Consider the following 17651-nt stretch of genomic DNA (forward strand, 5'->3'; position numbering starts at 1 on the left):
CAGCACTGGCTGGCTCTGTGTTGCCTTGCCAGAATGCCTGAACCCCTGACATGTGGAAGCTGCCGCCCAGTTTGAGAGGGCAGGCCATACTCCTTATCTATGCTGCTCTTAACCACTCTTCAGAGAGTTGTCAGGATAAATACTCTGTCAGGAAAAATATTAGTTCTCATTAAGCTTATGATGGTTACACCTAAAACTCTGAGCTGTGAATAATACCTACTAAGAAGCATAGCATTAAAACGTAGAACCACAATTAATGATGAACCAGACCAGTTCTGTTTCAAGTCTATCTTCATAAAAAATCTTGTTTTGCTTGAGTATTTAACAAATTTTGTATTTTATTTCTATTTAATATTTTGTAATGTGTAAAGAAAAAATCATTTTATTGATAACAAACCTATATTAGCATCACATGGAAATATTGATACACAAAGAAAGTGGGATCCTGCTCTCATTAAACCCATGGAGAAATGCTGAGGTGTTATCCATACTGCTTAGCTGCAAGTGCACACTTTTCATCCCCAGGTCTCCTGAGAAAGAGTCAGAGCATCTAGCTGGGCAGTAGCAAAGCTCCCAACAGAAGTCTTCTCCGTTACCTGTAAGAATCATTTCTTTGTGTGGCTCTGTTCTCCCAGTCCAAAAGCTGTCCCCCTTCCTGCTTCAACCAGCTTTGCTATGAGCAGGATTTCATCCAAGCGCTGTAGGGTGGGAAGTACTAAGGTTCTCACTACAGTGTTCGAGGGGGTGCCTTGTTTCATGACAGTGGATAGTGGTTTTGATGCTGACACAGGTGCTATGCTATGAGCACTTCATGTCCAAAAGGTTCTCCTTTGACTTACAAATGTTCGAAGCAAGGTTTACCTTTCCTTGCCTGACATGTACTTGAAGGAAAAATGACAGATTAACAGAAGATGAAATATAAGCAGTGGTGTTCCTGGGAGCAAGTTCTGAAATATCAGGTGAGAGGATCAGGTGGCACCAGGAGATTTTTTCTTGCTATCTTTTTGCTTTTCCTCATTTTTTTCATTCCTGCACAGACAGCTGTTAGTAACTGGGCCTTCGGTGTCTTCATTGTTCCTCTGAGCTGAGTCTCCACTGAACTCATGTACACACACACAGCAGATCAGTAGAAGCAATTTTTTGTCAGCCCTGAAGACAAATTAAAGAATGCTTGTGGCAAGGAGCCTTATGGTCTTCCAGGAAATAGCACAACAGGCCATAGAATTCCATTGTGGCAAAGAGTTAAATAAGGGTTAAAATAACAGGAAAATATTAAAAGTGTGTTTGTTAATAGAAATTGTGTGAAGGAAAACAATTAGTGAATCAGTCCTTTTATATTTGAGGTTCTGTGACAATATATACAGAAAAATCTATTCAGAGCTATTGAGAAATTCTGCAGTTTATTAATACCCTGAGAACATCGTTTTTATTCCTGTCAGTGTTGTCTGAGTCCAGGCTGTTTTCTTGCTCGCAGTATTCTTAGCAAGCTACAATCTGGTAGGTTTTCATGATATTTCTGTGACTGTAAAAAATCTGTAACTTCATCCAAAATCTTCCTGGGATGTTCTTCACACAGTCAAAAGGGGACAGAGAGAAACTCCCTTCCAGCAAGAAGTCTTTCCCCAGAAATGCAGGAGCAGTTATTTGTCTTATTTTATCACCCAGAAGATAGCCCGGGAAGAGTGTGTTTTTCTGCTAAGTGCTGAACAAGAGCATGACAAGAGTGATGTTTTTAAAGAGCTCACAACCTCAGTAAAAGACAAAGTCAGGGGGTTGGATCCAGACCTGTGGAAAGTCCAGAGATATTATGGAGCTAGTACTGAACCATGCAAGGAGCAGAGGTCTCAACTTCAGCTGTCTCTAAACATTGCAAGACCTTGGTCTTAGATTAGGAGCTCCCGTCGACTAATGAGATCCATTACTCTCCTTGTGAGCCTATCAGCTAGGCCTCAGATAATTCATTCAATGTTGGATGTTGTTACTGAACTCAGTCTGCATGATCGGATATTATTGGCAGTATAGAGAGGTAAATAAACAAAGGGGAAAAATAGGGTAGTTTAAGATTTTTAAATAGTAATCATTTTTTGCAGCAAAGAGGTGCATTAAAATATGCTGTATAATAAATGAAACAATTAAATTTGTTAAATATTAAGTTGATTCTGTTAGCTAGTAAAAATTTTTACCTGCATGCCAATTAAAGATCATGTAAGGATAATTCTTCTTCTGTTGCCCCAAAGATGCAAAATACTGTGTCAAATTTTGTCAGTGATTTCCATAGGGGCCAGGAATTTTCCATATTCCACTATGCTCAGTGAATACTATTAGTTATAAACTACACCTTTGTTAATATTTTATCAAAAACTAACCATCTTAAAAATAACTAATGATGTGAAAGAAACACGGACTTCTTATCTAAATAACTCCCAGAATAATTTTTGCAGTTAATTTCTCTTCTTGAGTAGGCCACTGCAAATGATGCAAATAAGTATGTCAAAATGGATTTTTTTTTTTCATTGAAATACATATATTTTTGTAGCTTGAATAGCTATTAATAAAATTTCAAAATTGCATTTAATGAGTACATCCAGCAATATGCTGGATTATAAAGTCCTCCAATCATTCTCTCTTTTACACTGCAGAAATAAAGGACAGTGTCAGTAAACCAGTATGCTGAAATAGTTGCAGGAAACAGATATATTAATAAACTGTATACAATAAAATCAAATATTAAATAAAATGTTTTTCTGCATTTATCATGATGTATACAAAAGTAATATCAGGCAACCTGAAATTATTGCTTACATTGTACTTTAGAAGAAAGGCTGATAGACTCCTGTTGAATAGCCTAAGAACCTGTATTCTCAGAGGGGTCTGTTAAGACTTCTTTTCATCATTATACATTGAGTCTCCCTAATGTAAAATGAGCAGTCCTCAGAGGGCCTCAATTGTACTTGAGCTTTATAAGCTATACCATCAACAATGTGGCTGTATTTAAGGAACAGGGACTGTATAGTGCTTGGACAATAGTTTCCCAGAGTCTGCAAAATACAAACTTACAATAGAGAATATATTTTTCTCATTTTGAAAACATCTGGACAAAGCAGTACGCTATCTAGATCCCACAGCAAATTAGGGTCAGATTTTTAATTAAGTTTGGCATGCATCACAGGGGTACATATGTTCAGCACATGTTTTTTACCTTATACATCTTTTGCTCCATTACCTGTGTATTGTTCAAAATGAATTATGCAGCTGAATACAAACCATCCAAATTGCTTTAGTGAAGAAATTCACAAAATGAAGACTAATTTAAGTGTGACAAAATGGAGCAATAATATTTCTGAGAGAAAATCTCTGGGTTGGGAAAAATGAATAAACTTGTAAAATGATTATGATCAATCTCAAAACCACACTCACCTTCCAGATTTTGAAACCTCAAACTCAAGCGAAGTTCACTACAAAGGTGTTAATTAATTTCTCCTTAGTGCTTGAGGAACAATGCAACTGTTCTTCAGTATATTTGGAATCATTTTATTGTTCTGAATAATAATATTTTTTTAAAAATAGCTTGTTTTCATTTAGTCCCTGTTTTATAGTCCATTTTTGTCTGGCTTCTTGACCTTAACCACAAACCTACACTCACTATGAAGTTCTGGCTGATACACAGGGCAGTCACTTTTATCCACCTCTAGCTCCTGGCCATCCGCATTGCCCACTCAAGCCCCCCAAAAAGTGAAAGCCTGGGATTCAGTGGATTCATGACACCCAGTCATATCCCATAACCTGAAGTGAGAGGTCCTCGTAGGAGAGGAAGAGAGGAGAGGATTCCTCTAGGGGAATATGTGATTCCTGGAGGGTAATCAAGCAGGCACATCTCATAATTACATCTTTCTGATTGGCACAGCACAAATATAATACTGGTCAGCACTGAAAGGAAAAGAGCTATTTCCTTACATGGTTCCAAAGTTTACATCTTCTTTTAAAAGTATCCAGAGTTTAATGCTGGGTTTGTCCTAGAGATAAAATGTGCATGGTTTTGTTCTGTTACTGTATTTTTGATTATGATAGTAAACATTTCTTAGGACCAAAGCTAATGCTAATATATATATAATAACCAAATATATGCATTTTATTAATATTACAATTGTCCTAACACTTGACATCTATATCTAGGGTGATTTCCTAGAGATTTCTTTGAAATTCAATTACATCTTTCAAACTTCCTTGGAAGACTCCATCTCTGTCCTCTTTCCATCAGTGAAGCATCCCCTTGTTTACCCATAGGTACAATATACAGTAGGATATGCCAAGAGGTGTTCCAGGAAGCCCAGCAAACTTGCTTTCCTGTCATCTCTTGCTATTTGAGTTAGCAATTTTCTGCTGTCCAGTTATCCATTTATAAAATCTTTGTAATTCAGAATAGCAGAGTGTATACGTCTCATTATGCATGCTGCATGTACAGACTATAAACGTATGTGTATGGATATAGTGCTTTCAGTACTACATGTATGTGCGGTCAGTGGTCTAATGCCGTATCTCACCACAGATGAACTGTGTTGATGTTGAAAAAAAGTTGAGCTTCTAAGAAAGATCTGGCACAGGGGAATTTTATCCCTTACATTCTGCATCAGCATTCTCACGTTGATAGGATACAGGGTGGGTGAGCATTAACTGGTCACTCAGACTGGGCTCCAGCAACTTCTAATGAGCTTCTGGCACTGTGTAACATGACATGACCCAGAATGTCTCCTGAGTAAGGTGAAGTATCGTATGACATTACATGATGGTGAACTCATCTGTGCCACTCCCCTGGCTCCAAGAAACAAACAAACGCAACACCTCCTCCCCAAAACAACAACAACAACAACGACAACAACAAAACCAAAATACAGCATCAAACCAGAAAAAGCCTGGAACAGCGCTATGTGCAATGAATTGGAAAGGAAGTGGGTTAGAATTGGCAGCTGGCATATATAGAGGGAAGAGCACAGGAGGTGGGCAATAGGCAAGGAACAGGCAGATCCAAGGGTGAGGTCAGAGAGCAGGGAAGTGGAGATTTACAGGTTTGAACCTAAGCAGATAGGCAAGGAAGCAGGGAGAGGAGTCAGTTGCAGAACTCAGCAGATTTATAAAGCTTTATAACTTCCAACAGAGGACAGATGACAAAAGGGATTAGATATTTCTGGAGATAGTTAACATTCAGCTCAGAAACTAGCTTTTACCAACACAGCCCCAGACACCTCCAACACAATCTGAGCTGATACAGCTATTCAGTGAATAACATTTCATTTTTGTAGCCATACTTTATAACAATTTTTAATATAAAAGCCACTAGCTTAAACAGTTCATCAACTGCCTCTGTAGAAACAGAATACAAAGTAAAAAAAAAATATTTCAATGTGTTTCCCAAGAATGAGATTTTCTTTTTAGGTTTCAGTGCAAGAAAAGAAGCTTTGTAACCTGCTAAATGAAACTATATTCACCTTGAAGTAGCAGCAATTTTCTTTGTGTGAATACTGCAGAAGTACATGATCCTACCTCTTCTGAAACAAAAAAGAAGCTACCTGTTTAGCTTTCCTCTTCTGACCACAGGTAAAATGAAGATCTAAGAAACAACTGCAAAGCCAAACTGGCTTTCTGTTTAGCAGTTTCTCAGCACATTCTTTGTCATTTGGAAAAATGCAGAGCTGCTTATTGGAGAGACTCTCTAAGACAAAGGGGGTCTATAAACCACAAAGTCACACCGCATTTTTGCCTCACATGAATCAGCTGAGCTCCATCTACTTCAGTTGATCTATTCCAATTTACACACAATAGGGAGCAGGGAGACACCATTATTGTAGTTCTGTGCAGTTTTTTATCTTTTGCTATAACTTGTTCTCCATGCTGCATACTAACTAGAAGATTTAAAGATACCATTTGTTTCTAAGTAACCTGCATTAAGAGGTAGGGATGGAATTCATTAACATTTCCTCCTTTCCCCATTAGTAGCTTCTTCTTGCACAGAATGAATGTAAAACTGGATATAAAAGATACTGCAAGCAATATTTCATGAGTCCTTTTAGCTGCTTTGAGAAACACAGCTGCTTTACTGTCTCTTAAGACCACTGCATTTATGTTCCCAGCACTCATCCAACAAATAGATAGTTAATAGATACTTGCAAAGGTTCTCTTGATATTTCAGGGATCTATAATAGGAAAGCATAATTGATGCTTAGAGTAACTGGTAAAAGATTAAATAATTGTGTAATTGTTTCAGAATTCATGTATTTAATACTTTTTACAATCTCAAAGACTCTTAAAATAATAGGGTTTACTTTACCCTATGTTTCATTCATGAGCTTATGATACATATGTATTTACCTTTCACAGAATGCAAGAATTACTGGGAAAGAAGTGTTCCCAAGACACAGTGCATTTGTACATTTTCCCACGTACTGGTGGACAGTAAACATTCATATAGTCAGGAACGGGGAGCTTGGGCATTGCTACATTTTTTTTTCTTTTTCCTTTTTTCTTTTACTTTGTAGATTTTGAGTCCTTAATGAATGCTGTAAAAGTGGGATGAAAATTCCAAACTCATGAGGCTGTTGTGAGGATTAATTAGTGAATGTTTGTAAGATGCTTTGAAGATGAAAGGTGTGATGTAAATGCTAATTATTTATTATTACTATCTTCCTAATCTTGGAAAAATCTGGTTGATGTGGAAGTGAGTGATTGATCTTGCTAAACAGAGGTATACTCAGTGGGAGAAGGTCCTGGCGAGCTTCACATTGGTGATTCTCCCTATGAATCTCAGCTCTGTTATTAATCTCTTCAACTGTCCTAACCCACTGCCTCCGCACAGCTCTGATGGTGCCCTTCAGACTTAAATTGCTACACTACTGTGGTCCCTGGGCCTGATCCAACAACCCGTGAAATCAAAGATTTTTTCCATCACTTTCAGTGCAGGGGCAAAAGGTCAAAACAACAGAAAAAAAAAAGGCTTTTATGTCTTATTGTGGAAAATAACTAAACATCAAAAACCTGTTCTCTGAAAACTGCCCAATTTGTTGTCTGCATGATTAGCTTGATACATATGGTCTGGTTTTGTCAGTTGTGTCAGATCACATTCATATCATACATGGTTTCCTCTGTGCGTAATAATATGATTCTTTGTGGATCTGTTCAGCTGTGAATCAGAAGCTGTCTGCCATATTAAATTATGTGCAATTTTAGCATCACTACACTATATCACAGACAGCAAGACATTTTGGTGCTCAGGCCAGCTTAGTTTGCACTCCTACAGCACATGAAAAAGTCATCTTCTTGGGGGGAGTGGGGTGTGAAGGCTCTCAAATCCCACTGCCTGCACAACACTGCTTCAGCAGAAGCTGGAAGCTCCAGTCAGATGCTTTTGAGATGCTTCTCTCTGTTGGTTGCACCTCAGAAAAGTCTCTATACTGGACGCTGATCTCCTCAGCTTTCTGGTAATGAGGACACACCACTGGTAGTCACCTCAATTGTGATCATGTAGTAGGAGGTTTGCTTAGAATTGGGCTCCTCTTAACTTGACAGACCATTTCAGCATAGAAAAAGGTGTTGGTGCCTTACACCTGTTTGAGAATAGGATTGCTTGAATAAAAGTGAAGGGGGCTTATGACAACATTTTTCAGCCGGAGTATGGAAGTATAAAGCAAGAGAAAATGGGTAGGAGTCTCATACTTGCAAATATGAGCTCACATCTGTAGATGCTGTCAGTGTGCTACAGGCAAATACCAAGTAGGAAGGAGCAGATGCAGAGAGCTAACGTTAAAGCTAGAACAGCTTGGACCAAAATAAAACCTGTGTTGTTATCAGCAATGGCAGTTATCCAAGGACTGTGATATATTTGCTGTCACTCACCATTTTAAAAGACAGGTTAGATAGCCCATGTGTTCATCCAGATGAAAGTGTGAATCCTGAGCATTCCTATAGCTGGTGCTAAATGAGGAGTCAGGCTCCTTTTCCATTGAAGCATCCAGCAGTTCACTGTGCACACTAGAAGGTAACGTACCAGGTAACTTCATCACTGATGACACCTGCTAAGCAGAGGTGACATTTGTCAGGACACAACTCAATAAGTACCTCTCCTTGTGGACTCTCACAGCATGCAATGCTACTAAAAAACTGAGGTATGAAAAGAATTGTTTCTGTGGTTGATGGTAAATCTTCCTCAGAATTTAACATGGTTTAGCTTGCTCAGTTGTGTAAGGGAATAGCACCTGAACTGCAAAAACAAACAAACAACAAAATAAATCAATGTTTTGCACAGATCGCAGAACATTGCAGATTGCATCTATACAGAGCTGTACTGGGAAGCAGAGAACATACAGACCTAGAAGAGGTTTCCGTGTCCCCACAACAAGCGTGCTCTTTCTTTGTTTTTGACTCCAAGCATCACAGTGACTCTTTGAGGATGCTCTAGAGCTGTGGTTCCCTGGCTGGGAAGTATCAAAAAATATAAATCCAGCAGCAGGCTGAGCAGTCGCTGTATGTGCATTTATGCTGTGAGGTCTTACAAGAGCAAAACTTGCATTTGCAGGATTTATTCATGCCTTTGTAAATCTACGGTGAGGTATTTTACACCATGAGACCAAGATGTGATGCAACTACTTTCAAATTTTTGGTGTTGTTGCTTGGTTTTGATGCTTCTGTTATTAAAGATACAAAGCTAGTTCACAGCAATTATGGAGGTGTTTTAAAATCATGTATAACAAATAAAACAGTAATTTTAGAATTGATCCTGCATTAAGTGAAGTTAGTGCACATCTACAAAGTTACTCAAATACACTCAGCAAAGAAGGTCGAAGAACTGAAATTAAAGTAGAAGACACTCAGAGCACCCATATACCTGTGCGGATCGGGACCTTAATTCATCGCTACAGCAAGCAGTAAAGTCAGGTTAGCCTCTGTATGAGCTTACAAGCACTATGGCATAGTGTCCTCTGAGAACAGAGATGAAAAAGTCATTCATGGGGACTCCAAATTCCCAGTGGGTGTGACTGGTGCCAGGCTGTGTGTTTTTAGGTTATTCACCATTTCCACCAGGCAATGTACCCTTTATTCATTTGATCAGCAAGGTTGCTGTCTGCCATTAATAGAAATGCCACTGACATTGTGAGGCAAGTTCAACATCCAGTTGTAAGCATTATCTGTCACCATTGTATTTTTAGTTTAAAGATAGGACAACATGAGGGAAAGGACACTGTAAGGACAGAAATATTCATCTTCAATGTGCCTTAACCTAGTAATATATTATCCTGAAGTGCTGAAGAGCCACATGAATATCAAAGCTTGAGCTTCTATGTATTCACTGTTGAATTACTGCCAATCTGGAAAAGATTAATTATTTGAATTTAGAGAGGGACAGCTTTGCTGAACCTATCTGAGTACATTACATCTAACCTTTTTCAGCTGTCATAGGAGAGCCCAGACAGACCTTTCTCAGTCTGTTTGGATTCTAAATGAGATTTCTGAGATTAAAGGCCAGTGCCAAGAAAAAGAATAATATAGTAAACACCAGTAAGATTGACAAGGCTGTGTTGCGTCATATCTGAAATAGCCACCATTCTCAAAAATTATACTAACAGAGGTCCTCCTTAAGCAAAGGAGCAGTGAGAGTTAAGCATAAGAACAGTCTGGTGATCCTTACCTGTAACTATAATCCTGGATTTATAATAGGATAAGTATAACCTGATAGAACAACCAGCCCTTCTGACCACAAAAGTTGTGCTGCTCTAATCTAGTAACAATTCTTAGAAAAACAAGTACTTTCTGATGAGTACATTTCTAGTGAGTACATTTACTGAAATTATTAGAAGTCCAAGTAAAGATACTACAAGATGGTTTAAAGGAAGATTACGCACCAGAAGCAAAACTGTGTTGCAGATTAAAAACTGTCCTCAGCGTAAGCACATGGACATACTGTACTTGGGAGAGGCTCTGTGAAGGAGTGTGAAGGAAGGAAAAAGCAAATAATCATGGGACTGCATGCAAAATAGGACTGTTTCCATTTTTCCTTGCAAGCATGCAACTAATTCACCTCAGGGGCTGAATGCCGGCTGAGCAGTCTCTAAATCTTTTGCAGAACATCTGTGCTAGCGATGGGCGGACGTGGCTGCTCTGAATCAGTTCTGCATTTACTAATTTATTACCACCTGCAACAAGTTTATCACATATTACTTTTCCCAGAAGGTAAATCATAAGAGGAAAACACATAGGACATGGCAACTATATCTGAAGAAGTGTCATGTTATTTTATTGTATTGTTGGCAAAGCTTCTGGTGAATTCAACTTGTGTTTATTCAAGTTATGTATTGTACATGGGTTTGGACGATGGATAGATACTCCCACAGGGTTCTACAGAAAACACAAACAAAATACCCCACTGGGTATGGAACAGAATTTTACAGGGATTAAATGAATAAAAGGACACAAGATGCAATTTTCCATCTTCTGATTGAATATTACAGAATGAACTCATCAAATCTCTTTTTTTTCCCCAGTGCCTTGACTGGCTTTCTTCTCATGCACTGTAGATAACTACTGCAAAATAGGGCAAATGAAGGTACAAAGGGGTACAGACCATGAGTTTATATCTTTAATATGTTTAAACATACACTTGAAAAACAAGAAATCTCTGTAGCCTTTCTAATGGGACTAAAAAATGGTACAATTTCTGTGCGTTTATTCCAGTAGTTACATTTAAGGGCCATACTACACCAGAAGAGTTTGCCCAGTCCAGCCTTCCCTGGTACCCAAAGTAAAAGCATTTCCTAAGGAAGCAGACCGGTATCTTGAAATAATTATTAATGCCATATTTTCTATCTTCTCACTATTTTCTGATATCTGGTTTATCTTTCAAGTTTACCTCTTTTTCATAGCATTTTGAGTGATCAATGACAATTACCTTGTGTTTTTTAAGACTAGAGACTAGTCTTTTAAGACTATGACTATATGCCATGGAGAAAACTTTATCATGTGAAAATACAGAGTAGAGAAAGCAGAATTTTGATCAAAGAACATTCCTATATTCTTTGTGCTCTGTTCAGAATGAAGCTCACAGTATCCAGATGATAATGAAAAAAAACCTTCACAAAATAATTTTAAATGTGCCCCTGCTAAAAATAGATCCATGGGAGATAGGAGTCATCTAAACATCCTTTTCTCCCAGTGACCCCCAGCAGGACTTCTCTCAATATCCATCTTGGACATAACTTACTATACGGGAACTTGCCCAGGAGATATTTATTATTTCTGTGAAGACTATAAAAACAAAACAAAACAACACAAAAAAAAACCTGTGAATGTTTCTGAAGACATCCTCTTCGAAGCCAAAAGAAGAAAATTTTCTTCGCTACATATTTTCTTTTGACTAGACTCAGGACTCTCGGGATAATTTTAACATGGCTTGTTTATATACTTTGATCAAAGGAATTTAAAATGCCCAGTCTGTTCCTGCTTCTGCTAATGGAAACAATGAAACTCATTCATATGAATGCAAACATGGTTATGCATTGATGTTAAACATTCTTTTATTCTTCTCAAGGGTACACTATGAATTTCTGTTCTGGATGAACTTAAACTGTTAATACAACTACCAACTTACTTCAGTGATTGCTTACAGACTTGTTTAACAGAACCAGTCATTCTCCATGTAACTGCCCAGGCCAAAACATGCTTTGCTCCTCTACACTTTGGCAGTGCTTACAGTTCAAATTATGTATTGCACATTTTTATGCACATGATTATTATTTTTTTTCACCAGAGGTCTACTGTAAAGACAATCTTACTGAAATTTCATGCACAACAAGGATTTTTTAAGGATGCTTATGTGCCAATTATTAACCAATATGTACCTGCCATTAACATTACAACATTTTTTCATGCAGCATGAACCTAAAACATATGGCAAAACAGAGATTAAATAAAATTTTGTTGACACTATGCTGTTAAATGTGATTTAAAATGCCATACAGGCTTTCTGTAATGCTAAGATAGTGCCCAAAGAGGCACAGCAAGGAACATAAATAAGGCATCTTTTATTTGGGAAAATTTCCAGTGCTCAGAACTCAGCCTCTTTCTAGGCTAAAGAAGAGCAGAGCATGAAGAGCAGCAGGAGAAGTGCACACGGTGCCTTCAAGTAAACTGTTGGGGTCCCCTGCACCTTCAAGTCCTCTGGGAGAAGTAAATATCCTGAGTCATAAATATGTTGCATCCTTCTCACTGCTCCTTAAAGGATGCAAATTTCATGGCATGATTTTGTAATTCTTCCATGAAGTTTGACATTTTGAAATCCCCAGTCAGACATATTTTTTTTTAGTAGCATATTTGTTGCAGTATTTTTCTTTACATCTTCATGGAATTTATTTATTTTCACCCTTGAAAAAAAAAACACACCACCTTTTAAATATATCTGCCTCCCCAGTTAGCAATGAGACAAACTTTGCAGCAATTGGTATGTTCAATAAACTTCCACCAAAGTCAACATGTTCTATTGCTCTTATAAGAAGCCAGTCTGTGGAGCTGCAGGAGAGAGTTTTTTAGGCTTTTGGAATTCTTTAGCAATTTATAATACTTCTGGGGTTTTGTTGCAATTAGATCTTGCCCTATTTTTATACTTCTTCACTGCCTTTGTTGCTGTGGAAAAAAGAAGTTTAAAAACAAAACAACAAATAAACAACAACAATAACAACAGAACAGAAGAAACATTTCACTATAAGGATGGGAAACAGCTGAAACAAAGTAAAATCAAGTACTATCAAGTGGATAATACAGGGAAAGTGCTTCCCTTTAATTTCCACAATATAACCTTACACTTGGGAAAATGAAAGACAAAACAAAAATAAGCATGTGAAAAGGAAAAAAAATAAAAAAATAAGATATTTTAGTTGATATCCCTTGAAGTTACTCTATTAAAAATAAATTTTAACCATCTAAACCCTTGGAATGATCTTAGAATTTGCAATCTGAACTCTTTAGTGTTCATAAACTGTGCACAGACCCACTGAAAACTGGTGCGTATGTAAACTCACTTCGAATATCCTATTTCTTTTGAGAAGGCAGGTGGTGACAGTTATCATAATGTTCTGATCCAAGGATCTGATTAAAAGTTCACTAAATCTAGAGGAAACTATTTAAAGGAACTCAGCTCAGGCCTTGTAGTTCTCAGTTTGGGTGAGAATGGCAAGCTTGGAGCCCAGGCCATATCAAATAACATGTTACAGTAGTACAGTCTTGTGGTGCATTCAGGAAAAAAAGAATTAGCCCTTTTTTTTTTTTTTGCATGGTTATCACATACAATAATACTTCCAATTTGAACCATAAACTAACAAAAAACTGGAGCATTTAGTACGTGATTCATACTATAACTTTACAGATATTTCTTACCATTTACAATTTGTACCTGACCATAAGACTATACCAGTACTTTAATTTTTATTATAGATGTGACTTTTAAATAATGACTTTTGTCATTTTAGTCTCCATTTGTTTGTTTTGCTTTTGTTAGTATAAGGCAACAATGCTGAGAACATCAGCTGGAAACCATCTCTAAGACCAGCAGTGAGATCACATCTTTTTTTTTGGCAGGTATCTCATACTTAGTTTAGTGTTTACCAGCTGCAATATCAATATGGAAGAAAATGCAAAGACTCTTGAAATAGTTCTGTAATTTTTCTATTGTTTTAATGATATCACAAAGCTCCCTCAGAAATACTGACTAAGACACAGCTCTACAAAGGAGGAGCATAGCTCTGTATGCCACCAAAAAATACAGACTGATTTTTGCTATGTATGATTTTTTTTTCTATGTGACTATGTGGTAGACTTAAAAAAGAGGAACTCTGGAATGTGCTATGGCGTATTAAAATCATGAAAAACTTGAAAAGGAATACTTAAAATCAGCTTTTCTGTTTTCTTATGATAAAAGGTACTTGTACCTATTTTTTTCTTGAAATATTCGAGATATTAAATATGAACCTAGTATGGCTACTTCTAATAATATGTGTAAATTATGAGTGAAACAATGTTAACTTCATTTAGTTCATATGTTTTTTTAAATTAATACTTTATTATCACTCATTGTCATTAAAATGTACATCTTTACCATACAAAGCATTAACTAAATGAGAATATATTTCACAAAGTTCCCTGACTTCTGTAACTGTTAATTAAACACAGATGAGGCTTCGGTTACACATCCTTTTAAGAAATCCCACTCCCCTGAGTTTAGAGATCACAGCAGGTCACCCTGTTCAACCCTGCACTCTCATGCAACGCTGCATAGTGTTGCTATTTTCAGTGAATTTTCCCATTTCTATGTAAGTTTATCAGAGATGAAATTTTCTTGCAAAATGTTGCATTAGAGGTATACAAAAACAAAAATTAAATAGCAGTGTATGCTTTCTGAAAATATTCTTGTCTGATATTTAAGTGCATTACTTTTAGATAGAAAATGAAAATAATATTAAAAAGCATATCATTATAAAAATAAGATATGACACAGAACACCAGAATGACTTTGAAAACCATCAATACAGTGATAGTAAACTTGTATCTGGAATACCATGAGGAGTACATCCTAACTATTTCTAATAATAAGTAGGTATTCTTTTTAGCTCATTTATTTTAACATACTTTCATCTGCTCTCAGGCTTTCCAACGGTCAGGCAAGTGATTCACAGGGCAGCCTTGCATGTATCAGTTAAAATTCAGGGCTTGTTTTCACACAAAAAGATTCACTTGAAGCGACTAAAGGTGGCAGTTAAAGTCAGTTACATTACCTAAACTTCTAGTGTATGTATATTCTCATCCACATTAAGTGTTTTTAAGGTGAATAAAAAGGTGAAATTAAGGTGAATAGAAAGAGATTTAAGTGGTTTACTTACACATGTTTAAAAGCTTGTTTATCTTTCCATATATTTCTGTGTAAACATTTTAAATGTTAGACCTCAGGATTTTGTCTTGTATAGTGCAGGGCTTTTAAGTGCAGGATTCAAAATCGTTTGGGGAGGTGGAAATGGTCTGAAATTGTGTACGTATCTTGAATAGCCTACAGGATTCATATAATTCCCACTGATTTTTATAGGAGCTTTAAGTCCCTAAGTGTTTGTCTTCCTATTTATTGCATGCTGCCATCAGCTCCCAGTGGAGTTAACCCAACCTCTAAGTCAAAAATAGATGCTCACACTTATTGAAAACTACCTGTGTCTACACCACTTCTGAGATGCATCTCAAAGGGGCCTTCTAAGAGTTACAGATCTTCTCCATGCAATCCCATAGATAGGAAAAACAAACAAACAAACAAACAAAAACCACCATAACATATAACTGACAGTCTCCTTGTTCCTGCTTGCACAGGATGGCTCATGATCTTTTGTTTGTGAAGGAGAAGCTTGGATTTTTTTCACAGACAATGTATCTGCACAGTTCCTATGGGATTAAGTCATTTTATATAGTCTTTGACTACACTAAACAAGCTTACATCTTTGCTCATGAGAAGTCCCTTATGTTAAGAACAGTAGGGGAATTGTGGTGTACAGAAGACTCCCCTGGGAAACAGTGGAGGTCACAGCGTGTTATATTTCTGACTCAAACAGGTCAAAGATAGATTGTGAAAACTTAAGTAGATAAAACTTTTACCTTCCCACTGATGCACAGCTATCTTCATCACATTTTGCTTCCTTTTTACATCTCCGTGTAAAATCCTTTGATAAAAATACTTGGTCTATTTTGTTCATTATTTTTCTTAATCTTCTGTCTGTGTATGTTTGCCTTGCAGCAGGGATTCACTTTCTAGGTTTATTTAAACTCTTAATTGGTGAGGTGGAGAGGAGCAAGTAGGTAAAGCAACTGTTTATATACCAAATTGCACAGGAATCTTTCTGTGCTAGCAGCCTACATCTACTTTTTTCTATATATGAAAAGACTTTTTTTTTTTTTTTTTTATGAAATAAAAATTCTTGCTGCAAGCCATGTATAATATGTTTATGAGAGGCAGCAAATATACACCTCTAGTCTGAAACCACAGAACCACCTTTGTTCCTCATCAGTAGGACCAGTCTATGTTCAGAGCACCTACAGTATTTCAAATTCTGAGAAAATAAAATCTGTCCATCACATTTGCAGCTTAATCATTCAGAAGTGTGCATGGCATCTGAGGATTAGGTAAAACAAATGCTGAAATTTGCAATACAGAGATGAGTAACCTGAAAAATGAGCAGTGTGTGTCCTTCGTGCATCTAAACAGCACTTCTGCATGGAAAGAAGCAGGGCATGAAGATGTAGGAAGATGTAATATATTCAAATGAGGAAAATAGATAGGATTATTTTTATGAAACTTAAAAGTGATCTGTAAACAGAAAAAAGAAACTCCTTCATGCAGCAGATAATGAATTTCTGGAACTTTTTGCCACAGAAAGGCAGAAACTGTTAGCAGGATGAAAAAAGAATGAGATAAATTCATCAACAGCAAGTCAACAGCTGAATAGTAGAAGTTCTCAGGAGGAGCGTACTTCCTAATATCCCTGACAACAACGGTTCTGGTTGCTGGAGAATACTGACAGACTACATCGCAAACAGGCCAGGCTTGAGTTCTACCTTTAAATAATTAACTAGTTAAATCCTAAATTCCCATTGCCTAAATTCCATTGCAATCTCCCATTGCCTCTGTTTGAAACAGATGACTAAGCTAGATGGACCATGTGTGCATTTCTTATGAATTTAACAAGCAGATGTTAATCAGCAGTCCTCTGCAGATGTTGAAAGGAAAGGGAGTATCCATTAACATCAAGAGGAGACTCATTGTAACTCATTGTGTTGAGCTCCTCCTTTCAGTTTCAAAAATACAGTCCAAGGTTGTCTGGTTACAGATCCAAAACACCTGTGGAGCTCTCTTCAATTTTTTTTCATGCTTTTATTTTTCATTTTTGATCTACTAACACCTGGTAGGACAAAAACACTTGAAATTCCATAGTTCAGTTTCTTTAATATAAACCATTTATGAGAGTTAGTAAAATGAAAATGTGTGTAAGTCAGGTTACAGAGGATGCTGGCTCTAAATCTGGTCTACTTAGGGATAGTTAAACCTCGACCCTTTATTAGAATAAAAAGGAGGAAAGGGGATGATTTCCTGCAAGCAAATTTATTTGAGTACTCATTGCTAACTGCTACATCAATTACATACAAGAAAAAGGTTAATTGTTAATGTTCCTCACCTAACTAAATATTATATAGTCTGAATAGTCCATACCATTCCCTAAAAGACAGGAAAGAAAAGAAGTACTCTGTTTTTCTGCATTTTTCCACATGTAGCAATAGTTGCTTTTCAAAAAAAAAAAAATTCCATAATTCTTTTCTTTGAACAGAACGTAACAATTGTTTTCTTCTAGAACAAGACTGATTTTCTATAAAGCATACTAGATACTTATGCAAAGGAGAACAAATGGATTTGAATTAGGGGAGGACATGGACTATTAAAGAAGCACAACATCAATAAACGCATCTCAAACCTCAGTGCATAACAGTTATTTAGACCAATACTGTCGAGGAAAGAATACACAGTGGTGAAATGCCTCGTGTTCCTGTTAAAAACAGAAACAATGTCACCTACATTTGAGATGAGGCAAAAT

General features: G+C 36.9%; 1 long non-coding RNA gene across 1 annotated transcript in view; it reads right to left on the reverse strand.

Annotated features, from left to right (window-relative positions):
- Window positions 1-318: 318 nt before the first annotated feature.
- Window positions 319-17651, reverse strand: part of LOC311438669 — a 34619-nt gene continuing 17286 nt past the window's right edge. Inside the window, exons 4-5 of the long non-coding RNA XR_014694263.1 lie at window positions 7885-8060; window positions 319-1785 (exon numbers count right to left, since the gene is read on the reverse strand). This is a non-coding gene — a long non-coding RNA (uncharacterized lncRNA). The remainder of the gene's footprint in view (window positions 1786-7884; window positions 8061-17651) is intronic.

The sequence above is a fragment of the Aythya ferina genome (genome assembly GCF_964211825.1).
Source record: "Aythya ferina genome assembly, chromosome: 6".
Classification (NCBI taxonomy): Eukaryota; Metazoa; Chordata; class Aves; order Anseriformes; family Anatidae; genus Aythya; species Aythya ferina.